Raw genomic sequence first — 15,347 nt, forward strand, 5'->3', positions numbered from 1 at the left:
GGACACCCATGAAATGTCGAAAAAGATGCGGGGTATGATGCTCAAAGTACCTGGTATTCCCAAGCGGTCTCCCAATCAGGTACTAAACAGGCCGAGCCATGCTTGGCTTCCGAGATCGGACGAGATCGGGCCTTTTCAGGGTGGTATGGCCGTGAGCGATACTGCACTAGCAGATGGACACCCATGAAATGTCGAAAAAGATGCGGGGTATGATGCTCACAGCACCTGGTATTCCCAAGCGGTCTCCCAATCAGGTACTAAACAGGCCGAACCATGCTTGGCTTCCGAGATCGGACGAGATCGGGCCTTATCAGGGTGGTATGGCCGTGAGCGGTACTGCACTAGCAGATGGACACCCATGAAATGTCGAAAAAAATGCGGGGTATGATGCTCACAGCACCTGGTATTCCGAAGCGGTCTCCCAATCAGGTACTAAACAAGCCGAACCATGCTTGGCTGCCGAGATCGGACGAGATCGGGCCTTTTCAGGGTGGTATGGCCGTGAGCGGTACTGCACTAGCAGATGGACACCCATGAAATGTCGAAAAAGATGCGGGGTATGATGCTCACAGCACCTGGTATTCCCAAGCGGTCTCCCAATCAGGTACTAAACAGGCCGAACCATGCTTGGCTTCCGAGATCGGACGAGATCGGGCCTTTTCAGGGTGGTATGGCCATGAGCGGTACTGCTCTTGCAGATGGACACCCATGAAATGTCGAAAAAGATGCGGGGTATGATGCTCACAGCACCTGGTATTCCCAAGCGGTCCCCCAATCAGGTACTAAACAGGCCGAACCATGCTCGGCTTCCGAGATCGGACGAGATCGGGCGAGATCGGGCCTTATCAGGGTGGTATGGCCGTGAGCGGTACTGCTCTTGCAGATGGACACCCATGAAATGTCGAAAAAGATGCGGGGTATGATGCTCACAGCACCTGGTATTCCCAAGCGGTCTCCCATTCAGGTACTAACCAGGCCGAACCATGCTTGGCTTCCGAGATCGGACGAGATCGGGCCTTTTCAGGGTGGTATGGCCGTGAGCGGTACTGCTTTTGCAGATGGACACCCATGAAATGTCGAAAAAGATGCGGGGTATGATGCTCACAGCACCTGGTATTCCCAAGCGGTTTCCCATTCAGGTACTAACCAGGCCGAACCATGCTTGGCTTCCGAGATCGGATGAGATCGGGCCTTTTCAGGGTGGTATGGCCGTGAGCGATACTGCACTAGCAGATGGACACCCATGAAATGTCGAAAAAGATGCGGGGTATGATGCTCACAGCACCTGGTATTCCCAAGCGGTCTCCCAATCAGGTACTAAACAGGCCGAACCATGCTTGGCTTCCGAGATCGGACGAGATCGGGCCTTATCAGGGTGGTATGGCCGTGAGCGGTACTGCACTAGCAGATGGACACCCATGAAATGTCGAAAAAAATGCGGGGTATGATGCTCACAGCACCTGGTATTCCGAAGCGGTCTCCCAATCAGGTACTAAACAAGCCGAACCATGCTTGGCTGCCGAGATCGGACGAGATCGGGCCTTTTCAGGGTGGTATGGCCGTGAGCGGTACTGCACTAGCAGATGGACACCCATGAAATGTCGAAAAAGATGCGGGGTATGATGCTCACAGCACCTGGTATTCCCAAGCGGTCTCCCAATCAGGTACTAAACAGGCCGAACCATGCTTGGCTTCCGAGATCGGACGAGATCGGGCCTTTTCAGGGTGGTATGGCCATGAGCGGTACTGCTCTTGCAGATGGACACCCATGAAATGTCGAAAAAGATGCGGGGTATGATGCTCACAGCACCTGGTATTCCCAAGCGGTCCCCCAATCAGGTACTAAACAGGCCGAACCATGCTCGGCTTCCAAGATCGGACGAGATCGGGCGAGATCGGGCCTTATCAGGGTGGTATGGCCGTGAGCGGTACTGCTCTTGCAGATGGACACCCATGAAATGTCGAAAAAGATGCGGGGTATGATGCTCACAGCACCTGGTATTCCCAAGCGGTTTCCCATTCAGGTACTAACCAGGCCGAACCATGCTTGGCTTCCGAGATCGGACGAGATCGGGCCTTTTCAGGGTGGTATGGCCGTGAGCGGTACTGCTTTTGCAGATGGACACCCATGAAATGTCGAAAAAGATGCGGGGTATGATGCTCACAGCACCTGGTATTCCCAAGCGGTCTCCCAATCAGGTACTAACCAGGCCGAACCATGCTTGGCTGCCGAGATCGGACGAGATCGGGCGAGATCGGGCCTTATCAGGGTGGTATGGCTGTGAGCGGTACTGCTCTTGCAGATGGACACCCATGAAATGTCGAAAAAGTTGCAGGGTATGATGCTCACAGCACCTGGTATTCCCAAGCTGTCTCCCAATCAGGTACTAACCAGGCCGAACGATGCTTGGCTGCCGAGATCGGACGAGATCGGACGAGATCGGGCCTTTTCAGGGTGGTATGGCCGTGAGCGGTACTGCACTAGCAGATGGACACCCATGAAATGTCGAAAAAGATGCGGGGTATGATGCTCACAGCACCTGGTATTCCCAAGCGGTCTCCCAATCAGGTACTAAACAGGCCAAACCATGCTTGGCTTCCGAGATCGGACGAGATCGGGCCTTATCAGGGTGGTATGGCCGTGAGCGGTACTGCTCTTGCAGATGGACAGCCATGAAATGTCGAAAAAGATGCGGGGTATGATGCTCACAGCACCTGGTATTCCCAAGCGGTCTCCCAATCAGGTACTGACCAGGCCGAACCATGCTTGGCTTCCGAGATCGGACGAGATCGGGCCTTTTCAGGGTGGTATGGCCGTGGGCGGTACTGTACAAGCAGATGGACACCCATGAAATGTCGAAAAAGATGCGGGGTATGATGCTCACAGCACCTGGTATTCCCAAGCGGTCTCCCAATCAGGTACTAACCAGGCCGAACCATGCTTGGCTGCCGAGATCGGACGAGAGCGGGCAAGATCGGGCCTTTTCAGGGTGGTATGGCCATGAGCGGTACTGCACTAGCAGATGGACACCCATGAAATGTCGAAAAAGATGCGGGGTATGATGCTCACAGCACCTGGTATTCCCAAGCGGTCTCCCAATCAGGTACTAAACAGGCCGAACCATGCTTGGCTGCCGAGATCGGACGAGATCGGGCCTCTTCAGGGTGGTATGGCCGTGAGCGGTACTGCACTAGCAGATGGACACCCATGAAATGTCGAAAAAGATGCGGGGTATGATGCTCACAGCACCTGGTATTCCCAAGCGGTCTCCCAATCAGGTACTAAACAGGCCGAATCATGCTTGGCTTCCGAGATCGGACGAGATCGGGCCTTTTCAGGGTGGTATGGCCGTGAGCGGCACTGCAATAGCAGATGGACACCCATGAAATGTCGAAAAAGATGCGGGGTATGATGCTCACAGCACCTGGTATTCCCAAGCGGTCTTCCAATCAGGTACTAAACAGGCCGAACCATGCTTGGCTTCCGAGATCGGGCCTTTTCAGGGTGGTATGGCCGTGAGCGGTACTGCACTAGCAGATGGACACCCATGAAATGTCGAAAAAGATGCGGGGTATGATGCTCACAGCACCTGGTATTCCCAAACGGTCTCCCAATCAGGTACGAACCAGGCCGAAACATGCTTGGCTTCCGAGATCAGGCGAGATCGGGCCTTTTCAGGGTGGTATGGCCGTGAGCGGTACTGCTTTTGCAGATGGACACCCATGAAATGTCGAAAAAGATGCGGGGTATGATGCTCACAGCACGTGGTATTCCCAAGCGGTCTCCCAATCAGGTACTAACCAGGCCGAAACATGCTTGGCTGCCGAGATCGGACGAGATCGGACGAGATCGGGCCTTTTCAGGGTGGTATGGCTGTGAGCGGTACTGCACTAGCAGATGGACACCCATGAAATGTCGAAAAAGATGCGGGGTATGATGCTCACAGCACCTGGTATTCCCAAGCGGTCTCCCAATCAGGTACTAACCAGGCCGAACCATGCTTGGCTTCCTAGATCGGACGAGATCGGACGAGATCGGGCCTTTTCAGGGTGGTATGGCCGTGAGCGGTACTGCACTAGCAGATGGACACCCATGAAATGTCGAAAAAGATGCGGGGTATGATGCTCACAGCACCTGGTATTCCCAGAAGGTCTCCCAACTAGGTACTAACCAGGCCGAACCATGCTTGGCTTTCGAAATCGGACGAGATCGGGCTTTTTCAGGGTGGTATGGCCGTGAGCGGTACTGCTCTTGCAGATGGACACCCATGAAATGTCGAAAAAGATGCGGGGTATGATGCTCACAGCACCTGGTATTCCCAATCGGTCTCCCAATCAGGTACTAACCAGGCCGACCCATGCTTGGCTGCCGAGATAGGACGAGATCGGGCGAGATCGGGCCTTATCAGGGTGGTATGGCCGTGAGCGGTACTGCTCTTGCAGATGGACACCCATGAAATGTCGAAAAAGATGCGGGGTATGATGCTCACAGCACCTGGTATTCCCAAGCGGTCTACCAATCAGCTACTAACCAGGCCGAACCATGCTTGGCTTCCGAAATCGGACGAGATCGGGCCTTTTCAGGGTGGTATGGCCGTGAGCGGTACTGCTCTTGCAGATGGACACCCATGAAATGTCGAAAAAGATGTGGGGTATGATGCTCACAGCACCTGGTATTCCCAAGCAGCCTCCCAATCAGGTACTAAACAGGCCGAACCATGCTTGGCTTCCGAGATCGGACGAGATCGGGCCTTTTCAGGGTGGTATGGCCGTGAGCGGTACTGCTCTTGCAGATGGACACCCATGAAATGTCGAAAAAGATGCGGGGTATGATGCTCACAGCACCTGGTATTCCCAAGCGGTCTCCCAATCAGGTACTAACCAGGCCGACCCATGCTTGGCTGCCGAGATAGGACGAGATCGGGCGAGATCGGGCCTTATCAGGGTGGTATGGCCGTGAGCGGTACTGCTCTTGCAGATGGACACCCATGAAATGTCGAAAAAGATGCGGGGTATGATGCTCACAGCACCTGGTATTCCCAAGCGGTCTCCCAATCAGCTACTAACCAGGCCGAACCATGCTTGGCTTCCGAAATCGGACGAGATCGGGCCTTTTCAGGGTGGTATGGCCGTGAGCGGTACTGCTCTTGCAGATGGACACCCATGAAATGTCGAAAAAGATGTGGGGTATGATGCTCACAGCACCTGGTATTCCCAAGCGGTCTCCCAATCAGGTACTAACCAGGCCGAACTTTGCTTGGCTTCCGAGATCGGACGAGATCAGGCTTTTTCAGGGTGGTATGGCCGTGAGCGGTACTGCTCTTGCAGATGGACACCCATGAAATGTCGAAAAAGATGCGGGGTATGATGCTCACAGCACCTGGTATTCCCAAGCGGTCTCCCAATCAGGTACTAAACAGGCCGAACCATGCTTGGCTGCCGAGATCGGACGAGATCGGGCCTTTTCAGGGTGGTATGGCCGTGAGCGGTACTGCACTAGCAAATGGACACCCATGAAATGTCGAAAAAGATGCGGGGTATGATGCTCACAGCACCTGGTATTCCCAAGCGGTCTCCCAATCAGGTACTAAACAGGCCGAACCATGCTTGGCTGCCGAGATCGGACGAGATCGGGCCTTTTCAGGGTGGTATGGCCGTGAGCGGTACTGCACTAGCAAATGGACACCCATGAAATGTCGAAAAAGATGCAGGGTATGATGCTCACAGCACCTGGTATTCCCAGAAGGTCTCCCAACTAGGTACTAACCAGGCCGAACCATGCTTAGCTTCCGAGATCGGATGAGATCGGGCCTTTTCAGGGTGGTATGGCCGTGAGCAATACTGATCTTGCAGATGGACACCCATGAAATGTCGAAAAAGATGCGGGGTATGATGCTCACAGCACCTGGTATTCCCAAGCGGTCTCCCAATCAGGTACTAACCAGGCCGAACTATGCTTGGCTTCCGAGATCGGGCGAGATCGGGCCTTTTCAGGGTGGTATGGCCGTGAGCGGTACTGCTCTTGCAGATGGACACCCATGAAATGTCGAAAAAGATGCGGGGTATGATGCTCACAGCACCTGGTATTCCCAAGCGGTCTCCCAATCAGGCACTAAACAGGCCGAACCATGCTTGGCTTCCAAGATCGGACGAGATCGGGCCTTTTCAGGGTGGTATGGCCGTGAGCGGTACCGTCCTTGCAGATGGACACCCATGAAATGTCGAAAAAGATGCGGGGTATGATGCTCAGAGCACCTGGTATTCCCAAGCGGTCTCCCAATCAGGTACTAAACAGGCCGAACCATGCTTGGCTTCCACGATCGGACGAGATCGGGCCTTTTCAGGGTGGTATGGCCGTGAGCGGTACTGCACTTGCAGATGGACACCCATGAAATGTCGAAAAAGATGCGGGGTATGGTGCTCACAGCATCTGGTATTCCCAAGCGGTCTCCCAATCAGGTACTAAACAGGCCGAACCATGCTTGGCTTCCGAGATCGGACGAGATCGGGCCTTTTCAGGGTGGTATGGCCGTGAGCGGTACTGCACTAGCAGATGGACACCCATGAAATGTCGAAAAAGATGCGAGGTATGATGCTCACAGCACCTGGTATTCCGAAGCGGTCTCCCAATCAGGTACTAAACAGACCGAACCATGCTTGGCTGCCGAGATCGGACGAGATCGGGCCTTTTCAGGGTGGTATGGCCGTGAGCAGTACTGCACTAGCAGATGGACACCCATGAAATGTCGAAAAAGATGCGGGGTATGATGCTCACAGCACCTGGTATTTCCAAGCGGTCTACCAATCAGGTACTAACCAGGCCGAACCATGCTTGGCTTCCAAGAACGGACGAGATCGGGCCTTTTCAGGGTGGTATGGCCGTGCGCGGTACTGCACTAGCAGATGGACACCCATGAAATGTCGAAAAAGATGCGGGGTACGATGCTCACAGCACCTGGTATTCCCAAGCGGTCTTCCAACCAGGTACTAACCAGGCCGAACCATGCTTGGCTTCCGAGAACGGACGAGATCGGGCCTTTTCAGGGTGGTATGGCCGTGAGCGGTACTGCTGTTGCAGATGGACACCCATGAAATGTCGAAAAAGATGCGGGGCATGGTTCTCACAGCACCTGATATTCCCAAGCGGTCTCCCAATCTGGTACTAAACAAGTCTAACCATGCTTGGCTTCCGAGATCGGACGAGATCGGGCCTTTTCAGGGTGGTATGGCCGTGAGCGGTACTGCACTAGCAGATGGACACCCATGAAATGTCGAAAAAGATGCGGGGTATGATGTACACAGCACCTGGTATTCCCAAGCGGACTCCCAATCAGGTACTAACCAGGCCGAACCATGCTTGGCTTCCAAGATCGGACGAGATCGGGCCTTTTCAGGGTGGTATGGCCGTGAGCGGTACTGCACTAGCAGATGGACACCCATGAAATGTCGAAAAAGATGCGGGGTATGATGCTCACAGCACCTGGTATTCCCAAGCGATCTCCCAATCAGGTACTAACCAGGCCGAACCATGCTTGGCTTCCGAGATCGGGCGAGATCGAGCCTTTTCAGGGTGGTATGGCCGTGAGCGGTACTGTTCTTGCAGATGGACACCCATGAAATGTCGAAAAAGATGCGGGGTATGATGCTCACAGCACCTGGTATTCCCAAGCGGTCTCCCAATCAGGTACTAACCAGGCCGAACCATGCTTGGCTTCCGAGTTCGGACGAGATTGGGCCTTTTCAGGGTGGTATGGCCGTGAGCGGTACTGCACTAGCAGATGGACACCCATGAAATGTCGAAAAAGATGCGGGGTATGAACTCACAGCACCTGGTATTCCCAAGCGGTCTCCCAATCAGGTACTAAACAGGCCGAACCATGCTTGGCTGCCGAGATCGGACGAGATCGGGCCTTTTCAGGGTGGTATGGCCGTGAGCGGTACTGCACTAGCAGATGGACACCCATGAAATGTCGAAAAAGACGCGGGGTATGATGCTCACAGCACCTGGTATTCCCAAGCAGTCTCCCAACCAGGTACTAACCAGGCCAAACCATGCTTGGCTTCCGAGATCGGACGAGATCGGGCCTTTTCAGGGTGGTATGGCCGTGTGCGGTACTGCTCATGCAGATGGACACCCATGAAATGTCGAAAAAGATGCAGGGTATGATGCTCACAGCACCTGGTATTCCCAAGCGGTCTCCCAATCAGGTACTAACCAGGCCGAACCATGCTTGGATTCCGAGATCGGGCGAGATCGGGCCTTTTCAGGGTGGTATGGCCGTGAGCGGTACTGCTCTTGCAGATGGACACCCATGAAATGTCGAAAAAGATGCGGCGTATGATGCTCACAGCACCTGGTATTCCCAAGCGGTCTCCCATTCAGGTACTAAACAGGCCGAACCATGCTTGGCTGCCGCGTTAGGACGAGATCGGGCCTTTTCAGGGTGGTATGGCCGTGAGCGGTACTGCTCTTGCAGATGGACACCCATGAAATGTCGAAAAAGATGCGGGGTATGATGCTCACAGCACCTGGTATTCCCAAGCGGTCTCCCAATCAGGTACTAAACAGGCCGAACCATGCTTGGCTGCCGAGATCGGACGAGATCGGGCCTTTTCAGGGTGGTATGGCCGTGAGCGGTACTGCACTAGCAGATGGACACCCATGAAATGTCGAAAAAGACGCGGGGTATGATGCTCACAGCACCTGGTATTCCCAAGCAGTCTCCCAACCAGGTACTAACCAGGCCAAACCATGCTTGGCTTCCGAGATCGGACGAGATCGGGCCTTTTCAGGGTGGTATGGCCGTGTGCGGTACTGCTCATGCAGATGGACACCCATGAAATGTCGAAAAAGATGCAGGGTATGATGCTCACAGCACCTGGTATTCCCAAGCGGTCTCCCAATCAGGTACTAACCAGGCCGAACCATGCTTGGATTCCGAGATCGGGCGAGATCGGGCCTTTTCAGGGTGGTATGGCCGTGAGCGGTACTGCTCTTGCAGATGGACACCCATGAAATGTCGAAAAAGATGCGGCGTATGATGCTCACAGCACCTGGTATTCCCAAGCGGTCTCCCATTCAGGTACTAAACAGGCCGAACCATGCTTGGCTGCCGCGATCGGACGAGATCGGGCCTTTTCAGGGTGGTATGGCCGTGAGCGGTACTGCTCTTGCAGATGGACACCCATGAAATGTCGAAAAAGATGCGGGGTATGATGCTCACAGCACCTGGTATTCCCAAGCGGTCTCCCAATCAGGTACTAACCAGGCCGAACCATGCTTGGCTTCCGAGATCGGACAATCGGGCCTTTTCAGGGTGGTATGGCCGTGAGCGGTACTGCACTAGCAGATGGACACCCATGAAATGTCGAAAAAGATGCGGGGTATGATGCTCACAGCACCTGGTATTTCCAAGCAGTCTCCCAATCAGGTACTAACCAGGCCGAACCATGCTTGGCTTTCCGAGATCGGACGAGATCGGGCCTTTTCAGGGTGGTATGGCCGTGAGCGGTACTGCACTAGCAGATGGACACCCAAGAAATGTCAAAAAAGATGCGGGGTATGATGCTCACAGCACCTGGTATTTCCAAGCGGTCTCCCAATCAGGTACTAACCAGTCCGAACCATGCCTGGCTTCCGAGATCGGACGAGATCGGGCCTTTTCAGGGTGGTATGGCCGTGAGCGGTACTGCTCTTGCAGATGGACACCCATGAAATGTCGAAAAAGATGCAGGGTATGATGCTCACAGCACCTGGTATTCCCAAGCGGTCTCCCAATCAGGTAGTAACCAGGCCGAATCATGCTTGGCTGCCGAGATCGGGCGAGATCGGGCCTTTTCAGGGTGGTATGGCCGTGAGCAGTACTGCTCTTGCAGATGGACACCCATTAAATGTCGAAAAAGATGCGGGGTATGATGCTCACAGCACCTGGTATTTCCAAGCGGTCTCCCAATCAGGTACTAACCAGGCCTAACCATGCTTGGCTTCCGAGATCGGACAATCGGGCCTTTTCAGGGTGGTATGGCCGTGAGCGGTACTGCACCACCAGATGGACACCCATGAAATGTCGAAAAAGATGCGGGGTATGATGCTCACAGCACCTGGTATTCCCAAGCGGTCTCCCAATCAGCTACGAACCAGGCCGAACCATGCTTGGCTTCCGAAATCGGACGAGATCGGGCCTTTTCAGGGTGGTATGGCCGAGAGCGGTACTGCTCTTGCAGATGGACACCCATGAAATGTCGAAAAAGATGCGGGGTATGATGCTCACAGCACCTGGTATTCCCAAGCAGTCTCCCAATCAGGTACTAAACAGGCCGAACCATGCTCGGCTTCCGAGATCGGACGAGATCGGGCGAGATCGGGCCTTATCAGGGTGGTATGGCCGTGAGCGGTACTGCTCTTGCAGATGGACACCCATGAAATGTCGAAAAAGATGCGGGGTATGATGCTCACAGCACCTGGTATTCCCAAGCGGTCTCCCAATCAGGTACTAACCAGGCCGAACCATGCTTGGCTTCCGAGATCGGACGAGATCGGGCGAGATCGGGCCTTATCAGGGTGGTATGACCGTGAGCGGTACTCTCCTTGCAGATGGACACCCATGAAATGTCGAAAAAGATGCGGGGTATGATGCTCACAGCACCTGGTATTCCCAAGCGGTCTCCCAATCAAGTACTAACCAGGCCGAACCATGCTTGGCTGCCGAAATCGGACGAGATCGGGCGAGATCGGGCCTTATCAGGGTGGTATGGCTGTGAGCGGTACTGCTCTTGCAGATGGACACCCATGAAATGTCGAAAAAGATGCAGGGTATGATGCTCACAGAACCTGGTATTCCCAAGCGGTCTCCCAATCAGGTACTAACCAGGCCGGACCATGCTTGGCTTCCGAGATCGGGCCTTTTCAGGGTGGTATGGCCTTGAGCGGTACTGCTTTTGCAGATGGACACCCATGAAATGTCGAAAAAGATGCGGGGTATGATGCTCACAGCACCTGGTATTCCGAAGCGGTCTCCCAATCAGGTACTAAACAGGCCGAACCATGCTTGGCTGCCGAGATCGGACAAGATCGGGCCTTTTCAGGGTGGTATGGCCGTGAGCGGTACTGCACTAGCAGATGGACACCCATGAAATGTCGAAAAAGATGCGGGGTATGATGCTCACAGCACCTGGTATTCCGAAGCGGTCTCCCAATCAGGTACTAAACAGGCCGAACGATGCTTGGCTGCCGAGATCGGACGAGATCGGGCCTTTTCAGGGTGGTATGGCCGTGAGCGGTACTGCACTAGCAGATGGACACCAATGAAATGTCGAAAAAGATGCAGGGTATGATGCTCACAGAACCTGGTATTCCCAAGCAGTCTCCCAATCAGGTACTAACCAGGCCGGACCATGCTTGGCTTCCGAGATCGGGCCTTTTCAGGGTGGTATGGCCTTGAGCGGTACTGCTTTTGCAGATGGACACCCATGAAATGTCGAAAAAGATGCGGGGTATGATGCTCACAGCACCTGGTATTCCCAAGCGGTGTCCCAATCAGGTACTAAACAGGCCAAACCATGCTTGGCTTCCGAGATCGGACGAGAACGGGCCTTTTCAGGGTGGTATGGCCGTGAGCGGTACTGCTCCTGCAGATGGACACCCATGAAATGTCGAAAAAGATGCGGGGTATGATGCTCACTGCACCTGGTATTCCCAAGCGGTCTCCCAATCAGGTACTAACCAGGCCGAACCATGCTTGGCTTCCGAGATCGGACGAGATCGGGCCTTTTCAGGGTGGTATGGCCGTGAGCGGTACTGCTCTTGCAGATGGACACCCATGAAATGTCGAAAAAGATGCGGGGTATGATGCTCACAGGACCTGGTATTCGCAAGCGGTCTCCCAATCAGGTACTGACCAGGCCGGACCATACTTGGCTTCCGAGATCGGACGAGATCGGGCCTTTTCAGGGTGGTATGGCCGTGAGCGGTACTGTACTAGCAGATGGACACCCATGAAATGTCGAAAAAGATGCGGGGTATGATGCTCACAGCACCTGGTATTCCCAAGCGGTCTCCCAATCAGGTACTAACCAGGCCGAACCATGCTTGGCTGCCGAGATCGGACGAGAGCGGGCGAGATCGGGCCTTATCAGGGTGGTATGGCCGTGAGCGGTACTGCTCTTGCAGATGGACACCCATGAAATGTCGAAAAAGATGCGGGGTATGATGCTCACAGCACCTGGTATTCCCAAGCGGTCTCCCAATCAGGTACTAACCAGGCCGGACCATGCTTGGCTTCCGAGATCGGAGGAGATCGGGCCTTTTCAGGGTGGTATGGCCGTGAGCGGTACTGCTCCTGCAGATGGACACCCATGAAATGTCGAAAAAGATGCGGGGTATGATGCTCACAGCACCTGGTATTCCCAAGCGGTCTCCCAATCAGGTACTAACCAGGCCGAACCATGCTTGGCTTCCGAGATCGGACGAGATCGGGCCTTTTCAGGGTGGTATGGCCGTGAGCGGTACTGCACTAGCAGATGGACACCCATGAAATGTCGAAAAAGATGCGGGGTATGATGCTCACAGCACCTGGTATTCCCAAGCGGTCTCCTAATCAGGTACTGACCAGGCCGAACCATGCTTGGCTTCCGAGATCGAACGAGATCGGGCCTTTTCAGGGTGGTATGGCCGTGAGCGGTACTGTACTAGCAGATGGACACCCATGAAATGTCGAAAAAGATGCGGGGTATGATGCTCACAGCACCTGGTATTCCCAAGCGGTCTCCCAATCAGGTACTAACCAGGCCGAACCATGCTTGGCTGCCGAGATCGGACGAGATCGGACGAGATCGGGCCTTTTCAGGGTGGTATGGCAGTGAGCGGTACTGCTCTTGCAGATGGACACCCATGAAATGTCGAAAAAGATGCAGGGTATGATGCTCACAGCACCTGGTATTCCCAAGCGGTCTCCCAATCAGGTACTAAACAGGCCGAACCATGCTTGGCTTCCGAGATCAGACGAGATCGGGCCTTTTCAGGGTGGTATGGCCGTGAGCGGTACTGCACTAGCAGATGGACACCCATGAAATGTCGAAAAAGATGCGGGGCAAGATGCTCACAGCACCTGGTATTCCCAAGCGGTCTCCCAATCAGGTACTAACCAGGCCGAAACATGCTTGGCTTCCGAGATCGGATGAGATTTGGCCTTTTCAGGGTGGTATGGCCATGAGCGGTACTGCTCTTGCAGATGGACACCCATGAAATGTCGAAAAAGATGCGGGGTATGATGCTCACAGCACCTGGTATTCCCAAGCGGTCCCCCAATCAGGTACTAAACAGGCCGAACCATGCTCGGCTTCCGAGATCGGACGAGATCGGGCGAGATCGGGCCTTATCAGGGTGGTATGGCCGTGAGCGGTACTGCTCTTGCAGATGGACACCCATGAAATGTCGAAAAAGATGCGGGGTATGATGCTCACAGCACCTGGTATTCCCAAGCGGTCTCCCAATCAGGTACTAACCAGACCGAACCATGCTTGGCTTCCGAGATCGGACGAGATCGGGCCTTTTCAGGGTGGTATGGCCGTGAGCGGTACTGCTCTTGCAGATGGACACCCATGAAATGTCGAAAAAGATGCGGGGTATGATGCTCACAGCACCTGGTATTCCCAAGCGGTCTCCCAATCAGGTACTAACCAGGCCGAACCATGCTTGGCTTCTGAGATCGGACGAGATCGGGCCTTTTCAGGGTGGTATGGCCATGAGCGGTACTCTCCTTGCAGATGGACACCCATGAAATGTCGAAAAAGATGCGGGGTATGATGCTCACAGCACCTGGTATTCCCAAGCGGTTTCCCAATCAGGTACTAACCAGGCCGAACCATGCTTGGCTGCCGAGATCGGACGAGATCGGGCGAGATCGGGCCTTATCAGGGTGGTATGGCTGTGAGCGGTACTGCTCTTGCAGATGGACACCCATGAAATGTCGAAAAAGTTGCAGGGTATGATGCTCACAGCACCTGGTATTCCCAAGCGGTCTCCCAATCAGGTACTAACCAGGCCGAACGATGCTTGGCTGCCGAGATCGGACGAGATCGGACGAGATCGGGCCTTTTCAGGGTGGTATGGCCGTGAGCGGTACTGCACTAGCAGATGGACACCCATGAAATGTCGAAAAAGATGCGGGGTATGATGCTCACAGCACCTGGTATTCCCAAGCGGTCTCCCAATCAGGTACTAAACAGGCCGAACCATGCTTGGCTGCCGAGATCGGACGAGATCGGGCCTTTTCAGGGTGGTATGGCCGTGAGCGGTACTGCACTAGCAGATGGACACCCATGAAATGTCGAAAAAGATGCGGGGTATGATGCTCACAGCACCTGGTATTCCCAAGCGGTCTCCCAATCAGGTACTAACCAGGCCGGACCATGCTTGGCTTCTGAGATCGGACGAGATCGGGCCTTTTCAGGGTGGTATGGCCGTGAGCGGTACTGTTCTTGCAGATGGACACCCATGAAATGTCGAAAAAGATGCGGGGTATGATGCTCACGGCACCTGGTATTCCCAAGCGGTCTCCCAATCAGGTACTAACCAGGCCGTACCATGCTTGGCTTCCGAGATCGAACGAGATCGGGCCTTTTCAGGGTGGTATGGCCGTGAGCGGTACTGCACTTGCAGATGGACACCCATGAAATGTCGAAAAAGATGCGGGGTATGATGCTCACAGCACCTGGTATTCCCAAGCGGTCTCCCAATCAGGTACTAACCAGGCCGAACCATGCTTGGCTTCCGAGATCGGACGAGATCGGGCCTTTTCGGGGTGGTATGGCCGTGAGCGGTACTGCTTTTGCAGATGGACACCCATGAAATGTCGAAAAAGATGCGGGGTATGATACTCACAGCACCTGGTATTCCCAAGCGGTCTCCCAATCAGGTACTAAACAGGCCGAACCATGCTTGGCTTCCGAGATCGGAGGATATCGGGCCTTTTCAGGGTGGTATGGCCGTGAGCGGTACTGCTCTTGCAGATGGACACCCATGAAATGTCGAAAAAGATGCGGGGTATGATGCTCACAGCACCTGGTATTCCCAAGCGGTCTCCCAATCAGGTACTAACCAGGCCGAACTATGCTTGGCTTTCGAGATCGGACGAGATCGGGCCTTTTCAGGGTGGTATGGCCGTGAGCAGTACTGCTCCTGCAGATGGACACCCATGAAATGTCGAAAAAGATGCGGGGCATGACGCTCACAGCACCTGGTATTCCCAAGCGGTCTCCCAATCAGGTACTAACCAGGCCAAACCATGCTTGGCTGCCAAGATCGGACAAGATCGGGCCTTTTCAGGGTGGTATGGCCGTGAGCGGTA

At 54.3% G+C, this 15,347-nt stretch overlaps 2 non-coding genes and 80 pseudogenes across 2 annotated transcripts; all 82 read right to left on the reverse strand.

Annotated features, from left to right (window-relative positions):
• Positions 1 to 38: 38 nt before the first annotated feature.
• LOC144183273 (5S ribosomal RNA) lies at positions 39 to 157 on the reverse strand (annotated as a pseudogene).
• A 56-nt stretch (positions 158 to 213) lies between these two features.
• Positions 214 to 332, reverse strand: LOC144188423 (5S ribosomal RNA; annotated as a pseudogene).
• Positions 333 to 388: 56 nt separating this feature from the next.
• Positions 389 to 507, reverse strand: LOC144181962 (5S ribosomal RNA; annotated as a pseudogene).
• Positions 508 to 563: 56 nt separating this feature from the next.
• On the reverse strand, positions 564 to 682 carry LOC144188601 (5S ribosomal RNA; annotated as a pseudogene).
• A 56-nt stretch (positions 683 to 738) lies between these two features.
• On the reverse strand, positions 739 to 867 carry LOC144186245 (5S ribosomal RNA; annotated as a pseudogene).
• A 56-nt stretch (positions 868 to 923) lies between these two features.
• Positions 924 to 1,042, reverse strand: LOC144187818 (5S ribosomal RNA). The gene has a single exon (XR_013324905.1). It is a non-coding gene; the product is annotated as a 5S ribosomal RNA (ribosomal RNA).
• A 56-nt stretch (positions 1,043 to 1,098) lies between these two features.
• LOC144188615 (5S ribosomal RNA) lies at positions 1,099 to 1,217 on the reverse strand (annotated as a pseudogene).
• Positions 1,218 to 1,273: 56 nt separating this feature from the next.
• LOC144188424 (5S ribosomal RNA) lies at positions 1,274 to 1,392 on the reverse strand (annotated as a pseudogene).
• Positions 1,393 to 1,448: 56 nt separating this feature from the next.
• LOC144181963 (5S ribosomal RNA) lies at positions 1,449 to 1,567 on the reverse strand (annotated as a pseudogene).
• A 56-nt stretch (positions 1,568 to 1,623) lies between these two features.
• Positions 1,624 to 1,742, reverse strand: LOC144188602 (5S ribosomal RNA; annotated as a pseudogene).
• A 56-nt stretch (positions 1,743 to 1,798) lies between these two features.
• Positions 1,799 to 1,927, reverse strand: LOC144187030 (5S ribosomal RNA; annotated as a pseudogene).
• Positions 1,928 to 1,983: 56 nt separating this feature from the next.
• LOC144181934 (5S ribosomal RNA) lies at positions 1,984 to 2,102 on the reverse strand (annotated as a pseudogene).
• Positions 2,103 to 2,158: 56 nt separating this feature from the next.
• LOC144183009 (5S ribosomal RNA) lies at positions 2,159 to 2,287 on the reverse strand (annotated as a pseudogene).
• A 241-nt stretch (positions 2,288 to 2,528) lies between these two features.
• LOC144188033 (5S ribosomal RNA) lies at positions 2,529 to 2,647 on the reverse strand (annotated as a pseudogene).
• Positions 2,648 to 2,703: 56 nt separating this feature from the next.
• On the reverse strand, positions 2,704 to 2,822 carry LOC144189630 (5S ribosomal RNA; annotated as a pseudogene).
• Positions 2,823 to 2,878: 56 nt separating this feature from the next.
• On the reverse strand, positions 2,879 to 3,007 carry LOC144185552 (5S ribosomal RNA; annotated as a pseudogene).
• A 56-nt stretch (positions 3,008 to 3,063) lies between these two features.
• Positions 3,064 to 3,182, reverse strand: LOC144190262 (5S ribosomal RNA; annotated as a pseudogene).
• A 56-nt stretch (positions 3,183 to 3,238) lies between these two features.
• On the reverse strand, positions 3,239 to 3,357 carry LOC144190305 (5S ribosomal RNA; annotated as a pseudogene).
• Positions 3,358 to 3,578: 221 nt separating this feature from the next.
• On the reverse strand, positions 3,579 to 3,697 carry LOC144184583 (5S ribosomal RNA; annotated as a pseudogene).
• Positions 3,698 to 3,753: 56 nt separating this feature from the next.
• LOC144187211 (5S ribosomal RNA) lies at positions 3,754 to 3,882 on the reverse strand (annotated as a pseudogene).
• A 56-nt stretch (positions 3,883 to 3,938) lies between these two features.
• Positions 3,939 to 4,067, reverse strand: LOC144185641 (5S ribosomal RNA; annotated as a pseudogene).
• Positions 4,068 to 4,123: 56 nt separating this feature from the next.
• On the reverse strand, positions 4,124 to 4,242 carry LOC144189196 (5S ribosomal RNA; annotated as a pseudogene).
• Positions 4,243 to 4,483: 241 nt separating this feature from the next.
• LOC144182159 (5S ribosomal RNA) lies at positions 4,484 to 4,602 on the reverse strand (annotated as a pseudogene).
• A 56-nt stretch (positions 4,603 to 4,658) lies between these two features.
• LOC144191423 (5S ribosomal RNA) lies at positions 4,659 to 4,777 on the reverse strand (annotated as a pseudogene).
• Positions 4,778 to 4,833: 56 nt separating this feature from the next.
• LOC144187047 (5S ribosomal RNA) lies at positions 4,834 to 4,962 on the reverse strand (annotated as a pseudogene).
• Positions 4,963 to 5,018: 56 nt separating this feature from the next.
• LOC144190519 (5S ribosomal RNA) lies at positions 5,019 to 5,137 on the reverse strand (annotated as a pseudogene).
• Positions 5,138 to 5,193: 56 nt separating this feature from the next.
• LOC144189445 (5S ribosomal RNA) lies at positions 5,194 to 5,312 on the reverse strand (annotated as a pseudogene).
• A 56-nt stretch (positions 5,313 to 5,368) lies between these two features.
• Positions 5,369 to 5,487, reverse strand: LOC144188899 (5S ribosomal RNA; annotated as a pseudogene).
• Positions 5,488 to 5,543: 56 nt separating this feature from the next.
• LOC144188900 (5S ribosomal RNA) lies at positions 5,544 to 5,662 on the reverse strand (annotated as a pseudogene).
• A 56-nt stretch (positions 5,663 to 5,718) lies between these two features.
• LOC144186451 (5S ribosomal RNA) lies at positions 5,719 to 5,837 on the reverse strand. Its single transcript, XR_013324823.1, has one exon. It is a non-coding gene; the product is annotated as a 5S ribosomal RNA (ribosomal RNA).
• A 56-nt stretch (positions 5,838 to 5,893) lies between these two features.
• LOC144191164 (5S ribosomal RNA) lies at positions 5,894 to 6,012 on the reverse strand (annotated as a pseudogene).
• A 56-nt stretch (positions 6,013 to 6,068) lies between these two features.
• On the reverse strand, positions 6,069 to 6,187 carry LOC144182449 (5S ribosomal RNA; annotated as a pseudogene).
• Positions 6,188 to 6,243: 56 nt separating this feature from the next.
• Positions 6,244 to 6,362, reverse strand: LOC144186408 (5S ribosomal RNA; annotated as a pseudogene).
• Positions 6,363 to 6,418: 56 nt separating this feature from the next.
• LOC144190949 (5S ribosomal RNA) lies at positions 6,419 to 6,537 on the reverse strand (annotated as a pseudogene).
• Positions 6,538 to 6,593: 56 nt separating this feature from the next.
• LOC144182580 (5S ribosomal RNA) lies at positions 6,594 to 6,712 on the reverse strand (annotated as a pseudogene).
• A 56-nt stretch (positions 6,713 to 6,768) lies between these two features.
• On the reverse strand, positions 6,769 to 6,887 carry LOC144186491 (5S ribosomal RNA; annotated as a pseudogene).
• Positions 6,888 to 6,943: 56 nt separating this feature from the next.
• On the reverse strand, positions 6,944 to 7,062 carry LOC144189417 (5S ribosomal RNA; annotated as a pseudogene).
• A 56-nt stretch (positions 7,063 to 7,118) lies between these two features.
• On the reverse strand, positions 7,119 to 7,237 carry LOC144191293 (5S ribosomal RNA; annotated as a pseudogene).
• Positions 7,238 to 7,293: 56 nt separating this feature from the next.
• On the reverse strand, positions 7,294 to 7,412 carry LOC144183435 (5S ribosomal RNA; annotated as a pseudogene).
• A 56-nt stretch (positions 7,413 to 7,468) lies between these two features.
• Positions 7,469 to 7,587, reverse strand: LOC144181710 (5S ribosomal RNA; annotated as a pseudogene).
• Positions 7,588 to 7,643: 56 nt separating this feature from the next.
• On the reverse strand, positions 7,644 to 7,762 carry LOC144188653 (5S ribosomal RNA; annotated as a pseudogene).
• A 55-nt stretch (positions 7,763 to 7,817) lies between these two features.
• Positions 7,818 to 7,936, reverse strand: LOC144189641 (5S ribosomal RNA; annotated as a pseudogene).
• A 56-nt stretch (positions 7,937 to 7,992) lies between these two features.
• Positions 7,993 to 8,111, reverse strand: LOC144188339 (5S ribosomal RNA; annotated as a pseudogene).
• A 56-nt stretch (positions 8,112 to 8,167) lies between these two features.
• Positions 8,168 to 8,286, reverse strand: LOC144187422 (5S ribosomal RNA; annotated as a pseudogene).
• A 56-nt stretch (positions 8,287 to 8,342) lies between these two features.
• Positions 8,343 to 8,461, reverse strand: LOC144184764 (5S ribosomal RNA; annotated as a pseudogene).
• A 56-nt stretch (positions 8,462 to 8,517) lies between these two features.
• Positions 8,518 to 8,636, reverse strand: LOC144188901 (5S ribosomal RNA; annotated as a pseudogene).
• Positions 8,637 to 8,692: 56 nt separating this feature from the next.
• LOC144188341 (5S ribosomal RNA) lies at positions 8,693 to 8,811 on the reverse strand (annotated as a pseudogene).
• A 56-nt stretch (positions 8,812 to 8,867) lies between these two features.
• On the reverse strand, positions 8,868 to 8,986 carry LOC144187423 (5S ribosomal RNA; annotated as a pseudogene).
• A 56-nt stretch (positions 8,987 to 9,042) lies between these two features.
• Positions 9,043 to 9,161, reverse strand: LOC144191271 (5S ribosomal RNA; annotated as a pseudogene).
• Positions 9,162 to 9,217: 56 nt separating this feature from the next.
• LOC144183718 (5S ribosomal RNA) lies at positions 9,218 to 9,334 on the reverse strand (annotated as a pseudogene).
• A 56-nt stretch (positions 9,335 to 9,390) lies between these two features.
• On the reverse strand, positions 9,391 to 9,510 carry LOC144183423 (5S ribosomal RNA; annotated as a pseudogene).
• A 56-nt stretch (positions 9,511 to 9,566) lies between these two features.
• Positions 9,567 to 9,685, reverse strand: LOC144185324 (5S ribosomal RNA; annotated as a pseudogene).
• Positions 9,686 to 9,741: 56 nt separating this feature from the next.
• LOC144184710 (5S ribosomal RNA) lies at positions 9,742 to 9,860 on the reverse strand (annotated as a pseudogene).
• A 56-nt stretch (positions 9,861 to 9,916) lies between these two features.
• Positions 9,917 to 10,033, reverse strand: LOC144184827 (5S ribosomal RNA; annotated as a pseudogene).
• Positions 10,034 to 10,089: 56 nt separating this feature from the next.
• LOC144184340 (5S ribosomal RNA) lies at positions 10,090 to 10,208 on the reverse strand (annotated as a pseudogene).
• Positions 10,209 to 10,264: 56 nt separating this feature from the next.
• Positions 10,265 to 10,393, reverse strand: LOC144186905 (5S ribosomal RNA; annotated as a pseudogene).
• A 56-nt stretch (positions 10,394 to 10,449) lies between these two features.
• LOC144182301 (5S ribosomal RNA) lies at positions 10,450 to 10,578 on the reverse strand (annotated as a pseudogene).
• Positions 10,579 to 10,634: 56 nt separating this feature from the next.
• On the reverse strand, positions 10,635 to 10,763 carry LOC144184757 (5S ribosomal RNA; annotated as a pseudogene).
• A 221-nt stretch (positions 10,764 to 10,984) lies between these two features.
• On the reverse strand, positions 10,985 to 11,103 carry LOC144183176 (5S ribosomal RNA; annotated as a pseudogene).
• A 56-nt stretch (positions 11,104 to 11,159) lies between these two features.
• Positions 11,160 to 11,278, reverse strand: LOC144183686 (5S ribosomal RNA; annotated as a pseudogene).
• Positions 11,279 to 11,499: 221 nt separating this feature from the next.
• LOC144191944 (5S ribosomal RNA) lies at positions 11,500 to 11,618 on the reverse strand (annotated as a pseudogene).
• A 56-nt stretch (positions 11,619 to 11,674) lies between these two features.
• On the reverse strand, positions 11,675 to 11,793 carry LOC144189009 (5S ribosomal RNA; annotated as a pseudogene).
• A 56-nt stretch (positions 11,794 to 11,849) lies between these two features.
• LOC144185178 (5S ribosomal RNA) lies at positions 11,850 to 11,968 on the reverse strand (annotated as a pseudogene).
• Positions 11,969 to 12,024: 56 nt separating this feature from the next.
• On the reverse strand, positions 12,025 to 12,153 carry LOC144184929 (5S ribosomal RNA; annotated as a pseudogene).
• A 56-nt stretch (positions 12,154 to 12,209) lies between these two features.
• Positions 12,210 to 12,328, reverse strand: LOC144188237 (5S ribosomal RNA; annotated as a pseudogene).
• Positions 12,329 to 12,384: 56 nt separating this feature from the next.
• Positions 12,385 to 12,503, reverse strand: LOC144191527 (5S ribosomal RNA; annotated as a pseudogene).
• Positions 12,504 to 12,559: 56 nt separating this feature from the next.
• On the reverse strand, positions 12,560 to 12,678 carry LOC144190643 (5S ribosomal RNA; annotated as a pseudogene).
• A 56-nt stretch (positions 12,679 to 12,734) lies between these two features.
• Positions 12,735 to 12,863, reverse strand: LOC144184987 (5S ribosomal RNA; annotated as a pseudogene).
• A 56-nt stretch (positions 12,864 to 12,919) lies between these two features.
• LOC144188162 (5S ribosomal RNA) lies at positions 12,920 to 13,038 on the reverse strand (annotated as a pseudogene).
• A 56-nt stretch (positions 13,039 to 13,094) lies between these two features.
• LOC144185062 (5S ribosomal RNA) lies at positions 13,095 to 13,213 on the reverse strand (annotated as a pseudogene).
• Positions 13,214 to 13,269: 56 nt separating this feature from the next.
• Positions 13,270 to 13,398, reverse strand: LOC144186246 (5S ribosomal RNA; annotated as a pseudogene).
• A 56-nt stretch (positions 13,399 to 13,454) lies between these two features.
• LOC144188228 (5S ribosomal RNA) lies at positions 13,455 to 13,573 on the reverse strand (annotated as a pseudogene).
• A 56-nt stretch (positions 13,574 to 13,629) lies between these two features.
• LOC144190046 (5S ribosomal RNA) lies at positions 13,630 to 13,748 on the reverse strand (annotated as a pseudogene).
• A 56-nt stretch (positions 13,749 to 13,804) lies between these two features.
• On the reverse strand, positions 13,805 to 13,933 carry LOC144184325 (5S ribosomal RNA; annotated as a pseudogene).
• Positions 13,934 to 13,989: 56 nt separating this feature from the next.
• LOC144185671 (5S ribosomal RNA) lies at positions 13,990 to 14,118 on the reverse strand (annotated as a pseudogene).
• Positions 14,119 to 14,174: 56 nt separating this feature from the next.
• LOC144188902 (5S ribosomal RNA) lies at positions 14,175 to 14,293 on the reverse strand (annotated as a pseudogene).
• A 56-nt stretch (positions 14,294 to 14,349) lies between these two features.
• On the reverse strand, positions 14,350 to 14,468 carry LOC144189646 (5S ribosomal RNA; annotated as a pseudogene).
• Positions 14,469 to 14,524: 56 nt separating this feature from the next.
• On the reverse strand, positions 14,525 to 14,643 carry LOC144182262 (5S ribosomal RNA; annotated as a pseudogene).
• A 56-nt stretch (positions 14,644 to 14,699) lies between these two features.
• Positions 14,700 to 14,818, reverse strand: LOC144188211 (5S ribosomal RNA; annotated as a pseudogene).
• A 56-nt stretch (positions 14,819 to 14,874) lies between these two features.
• Positions 14,875 to 14,993, reverse strand: LOC144184409 (5S ribosomal RNA; annotated as a pseudogene).
• Positions 14,994 to 15,049: 56 nt separating this feature from the next.
• On the reverse strand, positions 15,050 to 15,168 carry LOC144190570 (5S ribosomal RNA; annotated as a pseudogene).
• Positions 15,169 to 15,224: 56 nt separating this feature from the next.
• Positions 15,225 to 15,343, reverse strand: LOC144191883 (5S ribosomal RNA; annotated as a pseudogene).
• Positions 15,344 to 15,347: the final 4 nt, after the last annotated feature.

Source organism: Stigmatopora nigra, unplaced genomic scaffold (assembly GCF_051989575.1).
Source record: "Stigmatopora nigra isolate UIUO_SnigA unplaced genomic scaffold, RoL_Snig_1.1 HiC_scaffold_24, whole genome shotgun sequence".
Classification (NCBI taxonomy): domain Eukaryota; kingdom Metazoa; phylum Chordata; class Actinopteri; order Syngnathiformes; family Syngnathidae; genus Stigmatopora; species Stigmatopora nigra.